This window comes from Prunus avium, chromosome 4 (assembly GCF_965620075.1).
Source record: "Prunus avium chromosome 4, drPruAviu1.hap1.1, whole genome shotgun sequence".
NCBI lineage: Eukaryota > Viridiplantae > Streptophyta > Magnoliopsida > Rosales > Rosaceae > Prunus > Prunus avium.
In genome coordinates this window covers 20,127,665-20,140,158 of record NC_142287.1, presented here as the reverse complement: position 1 = coordinate 20,140,158, position 12,494 = coordinate 20,127,665, and positions in this window count along the sequence as shown.

Here is a 12,494-nt window from a genome sequence, read left to right as displayed (position 1 = left end):
GCTATGAAGAGTGTTTAATTTTGGAAATGGAAGTTGTTTGTACAATATCTGGCCAAGCACTCCCCAAACACTCCCAAGCCAAAGGGAAGGGAGTCCCACATCGACAAAACACAAGAGGAGGGGACTCTCCCTTCTTTATAAAAGGAGACCTCTCCCCTTCAAGAAGAGGGAGAGTTGGGCAGGCTACTTGGGCCTCATGGGCTTACCCATGAGCCCATTTACAAGCCCACGGATCATTAGCCTTCAGCCAGATCCTCAGCCTTCGGTCATCAGCCTTCGGCCACCAGCCTTCGGCCACCAGCCCCAAACACTCCCAAGCCAAAGGGAAGGGAGTCCCACATCGATAAAACACAAGAGGAGGGGACTCTCCCTTCTTTATAAAAGGAGACCTCTCCCCTTCAAGAAGAGGGAGAGTTGGGCAAGCTACGTAGGCCTCATGGGCTTACCCATGAGCCCATTTACAAGCCCACGGATCATTGGCCTTCTGCTAGATCCTTAGCCTTCGGCCACCAGCCTTCGACCACCAGCCTTTGGCCATCTGCCTTCGGTATTCTTCCTCTCCTTGGGTCAAACCCTATGTGCATTGTATACAACATTATCGTAATGAGAACATACTTCTCTGTGGACGTAGCCCATTATTCGGGTGAACCACGTACATTTGTCTTCTGTATGCATGTCCATTTATCTACCGAATGCTCTTACATACTGAGTGTCCTCACCTTCAACATCCTCCTCATCTTTAAGTTGGCCTATTTATTACCCGTCTAGTTTTAGCGCAAACAGTTTGGCGCCGTCTGTGGTAAGTGATACAAAACACTATGTCGTTCTCCTTCACGAGTGCTCTCGGCACCCTTTTGAGCCATGCCCTCGGCACCTCCTACAATCGGCCTTCGGCACCTTTGCATCATTCGGCGCGTGCGATGTCTTCACATCCCCCCAATGATTCGGCATCTGCCTTCGGCCTTCGGCACCTTTGCATCATTCGGCGCGTGCGATGTCTTCACATCCCCCCAATGATTCGGCATCTGCCTTCGGCCTTCGGCACCCTTGCATCATTCGGCGCGCGCGATGTATTCACATCCCCCCAATGATTCGGCACCGGCCGTCGGCCTTCGGCACCCATCATCATTAGGCGCGTGCGATGTCTTCACATCCCCCCCAATGATTCGGCATCTGCCTTCGGCCTTCGGCACCCTTGCATCATTCGGCACGTGCGATGTCTTCACATCCCCCCAATGATTCGGCATCTACCTTTGGCCTTCGGCACCCTTGCATCATTCGGCGCGGGCGATGTATTCACATCCCCCTAATGATTCGGCATCGGTCGTCGGCCTTCGGCACCCATCATCATTCGGCGCATGCGATGTCTTCACATCCCCCCAATGATTCGGCATCTGCCTTCGGCCTTCGGCACCCTTGCATCATTCGGCGCGCGCGATATATTCACATCCCCCCAATGATTCGGCATCGGCCTTCGGCCTTCGGCGCCATCAGCCTTCGGCCATCAGTTATCGGCCTTCGGCCATCAGTTATCGGCCTTCGGCGCCTTTAGCCTTCAGCCATCAGCCATCAGCCATCCGCCATCCATCAGCCTTCGGCCATCATCCATCGGCCTTTTCTCAAAGCCATGGCGATGGCACGTTCCAGGAGACACTTCTCCAGTGCCTTTTCTCAAAGCCATGCCGAACGGCACCTTCCAGGAGACACTTCTCCCTTTCGGCGCCATCAGACTTCAGCCATCAGCCTTTGGCCACTAGCTATCGGCCATCAGCCATCGGCCTTCAACCATCGGCCTTCGGCCATCAGCCTTCGGCCACCAGCCTTCGGCCATCAGCCTTCGGCCACCAGCCTTCGGCACCATCAGCCTTTGGCCTTCAGCCTTCGGCGCCATCAGCTATCGATCATTAGCCTTCGGCCATCAGCCATCGGCCATCAGCCTTCGGCCATCAGCTATCGGCCATCAGCCTTCGGCCATCAGCCATCAGCCTGCTGAAGAATGAGCTGAAGAATAAACTGAAACATTACTTGGCCAGTGCATTAATGACTACAAGTCCCCAATCAAGAAGTACCTCCTTAATCGGGAACTTGGAGGACTCCTGTTTGTACAATATCTGGCCAAGCACTCCCCAAACACTCCCAAGCCAAAGGGAAGGGAGTCCCACATCGACAAAACACAAGAGGAGGGGACTCTCCCTTCTTTATAAAAGGAGACCTCTCCCCTTCAAGAAGAGGGAGAGTTGGGCAGGCTACTTGGGCCTCATGGGCTTACCCATGAGCCCATTTACAAGCCCACGGATCATTGGCATTCAGCCAGATCCTCAGCCTTCGGCCACCAGCCTTCGGTATTCTTCCTCTCCTTGGGTCAAACCCTATGTGCATTGTATACAACATTATCGTAATGAGAACATACTTCTCTGTGGACGTAGCCCATTATTCGGGTGAACCACGTACATTTGTCTTCTGTATGCATGTCCATTTATCTACCGAATGCTCTTACATACTGAGGGTCCTCACCTTCAACATCCTCCTCATCTTTAAGTTGGCCTATTTACTACCCGTCTAGTTTTAGCGCAAACAGAAGTGATGTTGTGTACTATATATGAATAAAATTGACATGATGTTGGAAGTTTTACTTCACGTGTTTGGTAAAAAGAAAAATTACTTTCATTTACATTTATATATCAACCCCATGATCATTTGGAAGCACACCAAAGATCTAGGCAATCCAACTAATCCCCCTCATTTTAAATGTGTAAACCAGTAACAAAACTAAAAAATTATGTAATACTATTTGGCTTGTTTAGTACCATAAAGAGAACGATTGAGCTTACATGCATGATTTGGCTTAGAAGGATCCGTGAAGCCTGGAGGTTGATGCATGTACACTGTTTCTTGGAGAGTGCCATGAAGAAAGGCATTGGAAACATCCAACTGTGTCACTAGCTAGTCATAGTTTGAGAGGAACATGAGGGGCGGAGCCAGAATTGTAAAGTTGAGGGGGCCGAAGTAGAAAATACAAGTATATAAAACACCTAAGTATTCAATAATTACATGTTTAGAGCTAAATATTTCTAATACTCATGTTTAATTTGTTTTGGAGGAAATTTTAACTTAAATTCTAAGTTGTTTATTACAAATTCTATATATTATATATAATATAATAGAGGAGGGATAAAAATATGGGAGGGCCAGGGCCACTCCAGGTCTAGGAGTGGCTCCGCCACGAGAGGCTATATGTTGAGCTGTAATGGGAGGCATATAGGTGTGAGGCGCAATGTCTGATAAAGTGGACCCGTGAACTTCTGAGAATGGATTTGTAGCATCATGTGAGGCGTCCATGGTGACCAGAAGAGGAAATAAAGAAAAAAAAAAACGAGCTTTAGAGCAGAGAAAAGGGAAAGGGAATAATGATGAAAATAGTAGGACCATGATAAAAATCGTGGGCTATTAGAGGCGTTGATACCATGGGAAAGGGTTCTTACAAGGCTGCAGCTTGCTAAAATATGAATATGGGTTTGAATATGTTAGGTTCTTATTTTTATTCTTCTCCATAAGGAGGTATATATAAGAGTTTACATGAGTGCTTTACAAGGAATTAGATATAGTAAAGGATTAGGAAAGTATCTCCTAATTATACAATGATTTGACAACTATATAAAAATAGGAAAGTAAATCCCTTAATTAATCAAGGAAATAAATCTCCTTGATTAATTAGGAGACTCACTTCAACACTCCTCCTCAAGTTGGTGCATATACGTCACAAATGCCCAACTTGGTAAGTGAGTCATAAAATACTCTGCCACAAACAGCTTTTGTTAAGATATCTTCCAGTTGATCTTCTGATTTTAAGAATGGTAGGCGGATGATCTTCTTCTCAATTTTTTCTTTGATAAAATGTCTATCTGTAATGGACCCAGCCCAATCAGCATATGTATATCCAAAAACTTCAAGATCTTCATGTTTTGAGAACATTAAAACCTTTCAAAGGGCTGACTTTAAGTATCTTAAGATTCGATTAACAGCATTCATATGAGAAACACTGGGTGAATGCATAAACTGACTAACCACACTCACAGCATATGCACTATCTGGTCTTGTGTGTGCCAGGTATATCAACCTTCCAACAAGGCGTTTGATACTGTTCCTTATTGGTTGGTTCTTGGTCCATGTCTTCACACAACTTGTGATTCATCTCAATGGGTGTGTCAGCCGGCACACTAAATGACTTCCTCAGCAGGTGATTGGTGTGGTACTGGAGCTGAAGCGGGCAAAATCTCATAAGACGGTTCAATTTCCTCCTCCTGATTTTGACAGCGTGGAGAAAACTGATCGTTTTCCTCTAGTGACCGGTCGCTGGATTTTGGCGACTGGTCAGTTTTAAACAACTTCTCTGACTACCAGTCGCTTTCCACTGGCGACTGGTAGTTTTGAAGCAGATTCTCCATGTTCGAAGAACTACGCGCGCACGCGGGGGAGGGGGGGCGACCGACCGTTTGATTTAGGAATTGGATTTGGATTTGGATTCAGGTTAGAAGGTTGGGATTCGGATTTGGATTTGGATTCAGGTTGGAAGGTTGGGATTCGGATTTGGATTTGGATTTGGATTTGGATTTGGATTTGGATTTGGATTCGGATTCAGGTTGGGAAACGATATCCATGGCAATGGAAGGATTTAAGAATAAGAGAAAAAAGATGTGTTTAGGGTTTTAGGATAAGAGGATACGAGGATTTAGATCTGGAAATATGAGGAATACGAGATGAGGGATTTGATTCAAGGTTTGTGTTTCAAGAAAATTCGATACGAGGATTTAGATTTGAGGGATTTGGATTTGGGAAAAAAATATGAGAAATTTGATATGAGGAGTTTAAAGAACACAGAAAACCTGTGAACACAGCTAAGGACACAGAAAACCTGTGAACACAGCTAAGGACACAGAAATCCTGTGAACACGGCTTAAGGACACAGAAACTTCTCTTCAATCCTCTTCTCCCTCTAAAGAGAAGGGTATGTCGGAGTCAAGAAAGAGGCAAAATCTCCATGAGAAAGAGAAACAGATCCTTTTTCACTCCCCCTCCCCCCCTTGAAGAGGAGGGGAGGAGAAATTTTGATATGAGAATTTAGAGACAACCGAGGATCAATTGCTCTGATACCATGCTAAAATATGATTATGGGTTTGAATATGTTAGGTTCTTATTTTTATTCTTCTCCATAAGGAGGTATATATAAGAGTTTACATGAGTGCTTTACAAGGAATTAGATATGGTAAAGGATTAGGAAAGTATCTCCTAATTATACAATAATTTGACAACTATATAAAAATAGGAAAGTAAATCCCTTAATTAATCAAGGAAATAAATCTCCTTGATTAATTAGGAGACTCACTTCAACACAGCTTTTCCTCTTGTCTATATACTTACACAAAATATGATGGTCATCATCCAAAACCTTTCCACGTAGGGTTTTCATGAGCTGGATGCTTGTGTGGATAAGTTTGGGTGTCTTGAGTTGTTTCTTGTCCTTTGTTATGAAGGTGGGTGTGTTGAACATTTTGTGGCTTATCAAGATTTTCATGCAGTGTCTGACGTGTTTGGAAGTTATGTAATGAACTTTTGAATGGGAAGATAGTGCCTAGGATGGAAGAGTAGAGAGGACTATGGAGACGCTTGCGATTTTAAAAGCTAGTTTGATGAGAGCGAAGGATTCAAATCTCTCCCCGCATATTAGGTGAATCAAACCACCAATCCAAACTTTCATGCTTAATTGTGATGGCGTAGTGGGCAGGGACGGACATGCTAGAAGCTTGGGAAGCTGCTATCGTGAGAATGAAGGAAATTGTTTGTGTGCAGTGCGCTAGGATATTGGATGTTCTGGGAATAAAGTTGGTGGCTGTAGGCTTAATGATGATGGCCTTCAAGGGTTACACCCGATTTCTTCTTGCAACGAATTCTAAAGAAGCAATGTCTATATATGCTCAAGGGCATGTTAAGATTGGTGGAGTAACATTGGCAATGTGGTGGAAGATATTAGAAGGCCGCTAATTGATAGGGAGGTAATAATGCAAATGGTGTGGTACATGCCCTTGCCAAATTTTGATTGAAGGATGGAACAAGGTTCTTTTGGGAGGATGGCGCACCTCCTTGATAGGGTTTACTTATGGAAAAAGATAGGGAGTTGGGGTAATTTTTATCATGTTTGTGAATGCTTTTGGGAGGTGAAGTGATACTCTTTTTTCTTGACTGAATTTTCCTCAATGGTGAGTTTTGTAAGGCAAAGTTTATACTAGGCCACGTATATTCCCTCCCGTCCTTACAGTTGCTATATTGTATGTTTTTAAAGTTGCATGAAGTTCTTCTCTTTGATGAAAAAAAAAAAACTTTGGTAATCCATACAAACAAAAATTACAATGGACTCTATTATTTAGTGTCCTTTTTTTTCTTTTGATATAAGTGATATTGGGAGAGGTTGGTTTTCTCACACACTTAAATCTAAAACCACTAATATGAAAGTTAAGGCATTTTTCCACTGAGATAAACCTTGTTATCCTTTTTTATTATAACGTTATCTTTTATGTGCAAGCCCGGGGTTTTTGTTTGCCATAAGCTTCAACTTCTACGTCGGCATAAGCTTCAACTTCTACGTCTAATCAAGGTCTATATAGCTATGGGGTAACTCTATACAAGGACCACATTTATGAATCCTATTGTATATCACATATGTCTAACTAATAAGTGGTACTATAATCAATTAGGGTAGTATCCTTAGATAGGATTCGTATTTTCATTAAAAGTTGGGTAGTCTTCAACCTATAGTTTTTTTCTTTTTTCTTTCTTGTAACAATAGTTTTCCAATTTATTTACACTAACATCCCCTCAGGTTTTCCGTTTTTAGTTACAAAACTCCCTGAGGTTTCAGAAATTACATGAACACCCCCCGAGGTTTCAAATTATTTTCACAAAACCAATTTTCGTTGATTGTTCGTCCAAAACTTGATGATTTCATACGTGTGCAAATAACAAAATCAACCTCAATGAATGTATGTGCAATCTAATCTCAAAGGCTAACTTTGTCATTTGGAGAAATTTTTTATTTAAAATCATCAATCTTTGAATGAAAAATCACCAAAAAAGGGTTTTGTGAAAACTATTTAAAACCTGAGGGGGTATTCATGTAATTATTAAAACCTCAAGGAATTTTGTGAAAAAGCCCAAACCTGAGAGGGTGTTAGTGTAAATAACTCATCAATTGTAAATCAGTGATATTTATTCAAAGTAAGTCAATAAAATTGCACCAATTAATGTAACTGCTTTTTATTCATTTTTGGATTAGGTTTGGGGCTTAGGCTCCTTGCAACCCAACCCACCCTAATAACATCTCTATCAAACCATGTGCACCTAGCTAACCCAAGGGCTTCAATCAAAATTAATGTCCATAATATTATGGGGCACCCACCGAAGCTTTATATAATTTACAAAAACAATAATAATATGAGTTGACATTCTAACATGAAAAGATATATCCATAAGTGTTGTCTCTGGGGCTTGGCCCTCCTAGCTCATATAAGAAAAAAGATATATCCAACGCAAACACTAGAAAAATATATGAAGAAATCACGTGTTGCTATAGAAGGTTCTCAATCTCTTGGTTAAAAAATTGCCAAAATATAAAATCATGAAAAAAGTTTAGGTTCGGCATAGCACACACAATAGAAAAGAAGTGTCTATTGATAATCCTATCGTCATATGCAAATACAATCGTAATAAACAAAATAAGAAGATTTGAAGTATTGAGATGACAAGTTGGAAAGGTATTCAGACCGAAAAATAAAAATTCAGTAAGTTATTAAATTACGAAGCTATATTATGTAAGGGCCGGACCTACTTTTGTTTTTTTTGTTTTTCATGAAGAAAAGTGTAGGGGGAGATTGACTACTCTCATCACCAGTGCCAGGACAGATCTACAACCTTGAGCCGGAAGGACTTACGCATAGCATCCAACTGTCAGCTGCCACAAATATGGATTTATGTAGGAAATTATAGATCAAGTACTAATGAGGATTGCTGGTGGCAAGACTCGAACACTGATGAGGCAGCTACACACAGTATAGAGACCTTACCAACTCAACCCTACTTTCTTCAAAGCTCTATTGAGGTCCAATTGACCCCACTCATCATTTGTGGCTCCACTCTAGTCAGGCAACAAGGTTCTTTTTACAATAGGAAAATATCAGGAGCCATTCCTTAACAGATGATGTGGCCTCTTTACAAAACAACACCTTTTTCTGTTTTTTCTTTTTTCTTTCAACTACTCTTTTAACTCAAGTCTTGTTGGCTTGTTGTACTTGTAACTAAGGCAAGCTCCACCCTCTTTCTCTTGGTGGCCTTTTCTTTCGGCAATCACCCAATTCCGATCATCACAAAAAAAGAAAAGAAAAAAAAGATCACAACTTGGTTTAGACATTTCTTTGAACAAGTTGGTTGCAACTCATAAACCATTTATTTTAACAATATTAAAAACCTTCTTAGCTTACAATGAGAGAAGAGAAGATTATATTACAAATCAAATAGTTGATTTTATATATTTATCAACATAACTTCATTACAAGTAGACCACTTTGGTAAACTAAATAAACATAAGAAATCCACATTCATCAGAGATGGTCAAGAAAGCAACCGTCTAATGTGAAGAATCTGCCATGTACAGGAAATATGAAAACTAAAATTCTACTAAAAATAAAAGTGAAAACAAGAACAGGCAAATCTTAAAACTTAATATTGTGTTTGGACTAACCATCCCAAAAAAATCAATCATGCAGTGGGAGAAGTCGTCGGTGGGCGGAGGTTTACATCTCTGGTTATAGGAGCTGGGTGATTGCTGGAAAGAAAATGCCACTGAGAGAAGAGGGTGTGGACTTACCTGAGTTAAAAAAACTAACAAACAAGTCTTGAGTTAAAAGAGTTGAAAGAAAAAAAGAAAAAAAATTAAAAAAAGGAAAATGTGTTGTTTTGTAAAGAGGCCACGTCATCTGTTGAAGAGGAATAGCTCCTCATATATCAAGAATCAAGCATTTTGAGATGACAAGTCAACTTAGTGAGGTATTAAGTTAGGTATGCAAGGGTCTCAAGAAAGTAAATGGTTGAATATTTTGTTGTATTCCAAACGTCAAATAGTACAATACATATATAGAGGCATAGCCTTCTATCAATCCTACTGTTAAGGCTTTGAAGCCGTAATCCAATATTAGTGGGATTTGACCTACACTAATTTGGACAAGTAAAGATATTACAAATATTTATAAAGATATTTCTTAATACTCCCCCTCAAGTTGGAGAGTAAATATCATGAAGTCCCAACTTGTCGTGCAATGTCGCACATTGATCCTTTCCCAAGGCCTTTGTAAAAACATCGAATTGGAATCATGTAGGTATATACGAAGGACTAATTATTCGAGCTTGTAGTTTTTCTCGAATTATGTGACAATCAATTACAATGTGCTTTGTACGCTCATGGAAAACAGGATTAGCTGCAATATACAAAGCACACTCTGAAAGAACTTTTGAACAACAAGTTATGGTGAGACATTTATGGTGAAACTCCTTTTTTTTGCCGTTTCTTCTTCCTCCTTTTGCATTTATGGTGAGCCAACTTCAACAATAAGTTACTTTTGGTCATATGGGACTTTCAAGTTCCACTTACCTTAAATCCCATCTCTAAATACCTCATCCAAACACACTCTAAAAGAACTTTTGAACAAATCACGTGTTGCTAGCAAAATAAAAGGTCTCTTCGCATCCCATTGTGTTCTTGCACTTATGATGTAAATATTGAGATGACAAGTCAGTAAGGTATTCGGACAAAAAAGGAAAAATTCAGAAAGGTCCAATTGACCCCACTCAATAATAAGGGAGACAATAGGAGAAGTTAGGGGGGAGGACGGCCGTGGGACAATCCTGATCCATAGGGATGGGCTCTGCCTCTGTGGGTCTAGTTTCTCCAAACCTACTACATTAATTTTTTTAGCTGATGCTTGCTTTGCTTCTATTTTGATGACAAGTCAGCGGGCCATGTATTGCAAGGAAGCAAGGGAGTGTTATAAATAGTCTCTACAATGGCCTTTTTTTCGCCAAACTGAGATCATCAGACTTATATATACATATACATATATAATATAGTGATGGGGCTTTTGGGCATGTTTGTCAGGAAGCTAAGTGGAGAGTTTTTGGGGAGGAAATGGAACATACCAGACCCTTACAATGCGGTTGTGTTTTTGGCTTTGCATTGCCTTTGTGTATTTGCGCCCTTCCATTTCAATTGGCCTGCATTTTGGGTGGCCATCACTTTGTACGTTGTGACGGGTTTAGGAATCACACTGTGTTACCATAGAAGTCTTGCACACAGAAGTTTAAGGCTTCCAAAATGGCTCGAGTACTTCTTTGCCTATTGTGGCGTTTTGTCATTTCAAGTGTTGTATGCATATATAATTAGTAACGTCTTTTGTGTTTAAAATCATAGAAAACTCCATAACTTTAAGATCTATTTTCAAATTCGTAAATGAATTACTCCTAATTTATGAACTTCAATCCTCATCTCCATACATTAGAGTAGTTAAAATATCACATTGTCAAACAACAAAATTTAGGCCAATGCAGTAGTTCTACGCTGAAGACATCTTGGTTATTTTATAACTTCTACGCTGAAGACATCTTGGTTACATTGTCAAACAACAAAGGGCGTGAATGACAAAACTCTTGGTTATTTTCATGGTCTTAAATATCGATAATATCCCCGATATTATCCCGATAATATCTGATTTTTGGGGGTCCGATATTTTAACAACTAACCATATAGTTATCGTCAATATATCGATATTATCCCGATATTATCCCGATAATATCGGAAAGATATTTTCAACACTTTTATGAATGATTTGGTCAATATATCGAGATATTATCGATAATATCCCGATAATATCCCGATATGAAACTCAAAAAATGTAGAGAACTGAAGTAGCTCATTGAACTGATTTGGGCACTCTACGGAAAGCATGTCTCCTAGAGTAATACAAAAGTAGCTCATTGAGCTAATAAACAAAGCATGTCTAGCTGACAGAATGCTCACATGCTTTTACAAAATGGATAAAATATAAAACTTAGCTTTGGATTCCTGGCTTGGTTTACAAAATGGATAAAATATAAAACTCACCAACGTTTTTTCAACTTACATTACTTACCCTACCATTCAACCACTCACCTGCTTTTACTTACCCTACCATGGCAGTAGGCGGGCAGGACCAGGAATTGGTGCCATAGGGAAGAACTATACTCGTAGAGAAAGAGACAAGGGGACATTGTCAAGTCAAGAAGATGACTCATTATCTATAACTTCGGACTCTGTTGGAGTAGGAAGTAGTAACTATGGTTATACTCATAACCAACCATTTCCCTACCCTTCATATCCCATTCCTGTTGGGATGGAATCAAGTGACACATGGAAAGAATCCGAGACTCAATCTTCAAATGATTTTGCTTATGGACAACGTCAACCAATCTCGGATCCATATATAAATGATTATGGTGTGTTTAATCTTCTTTCATTAATTACTACATATTTCTACACTTACGGTGTTTGCCAGCTCGCTATATAATCAACTTAAATCAATTAAATTCATCATGCAATGCATTTCCTTCCAATTTTTTGTGATAAACTAATAGATAATTGACAAAATAAACATCCTACAAAGTTTCAATAAAAATTTCCAAGTTTTTCTTACAATTTCCGTGGTTTTTATTCAATTTTTTCCGATACCGATAATATCCCGATATTTCCTGCGATATTTCCGTGTTTTTTGACTTCCGATACTTCCGATACCTCCGATATTTAAGACCATAGTTATTTTATAACTTCTACGCTAAAGACATCTCTTTTTTATGTATATATGATAACAAATGGTGAGTCAGTGTACGTCATGGCCTATAATGGGCACAAGGTGAAATTAATTCATCTCTTTTAAAAGCAAAAATCTAAACCAATCAAAGAGATAAGTGGGGGCATCCGCACCCAGTGAGCCTATGCTGGCTCCGTCCTTTGGACCATATATTAGATATTGGGACCAAATGTAAAGCACCGGTATATATTAGACTAGAACGTCGTCTATATCATATAAATTCGATCATTTTCCTTGAAGTTATATATCGAGATGACCTAATAGTGAGGTATTAAATAAGATGCTATATTATACAAAGGTCGCCCAACTTTCTCCAAACACAGTGAGGATTTTACTAGGGATTGTCGGCCCTGTGCGCAATTTGAATCTACCTGGTGCGCGCGTAAGAGATAACTGAGAGCACTCCTCATATAGTATACCATCATTTTCATGCAGTTGAGAGCATATATTGTGATGGCAATAATTGAAGTAAGACATTATTAACTTAGGACGCGCATTATATAATGGCCAACTTGTTGAGAACTCATATCATGCAACGCACGATCAACCTTC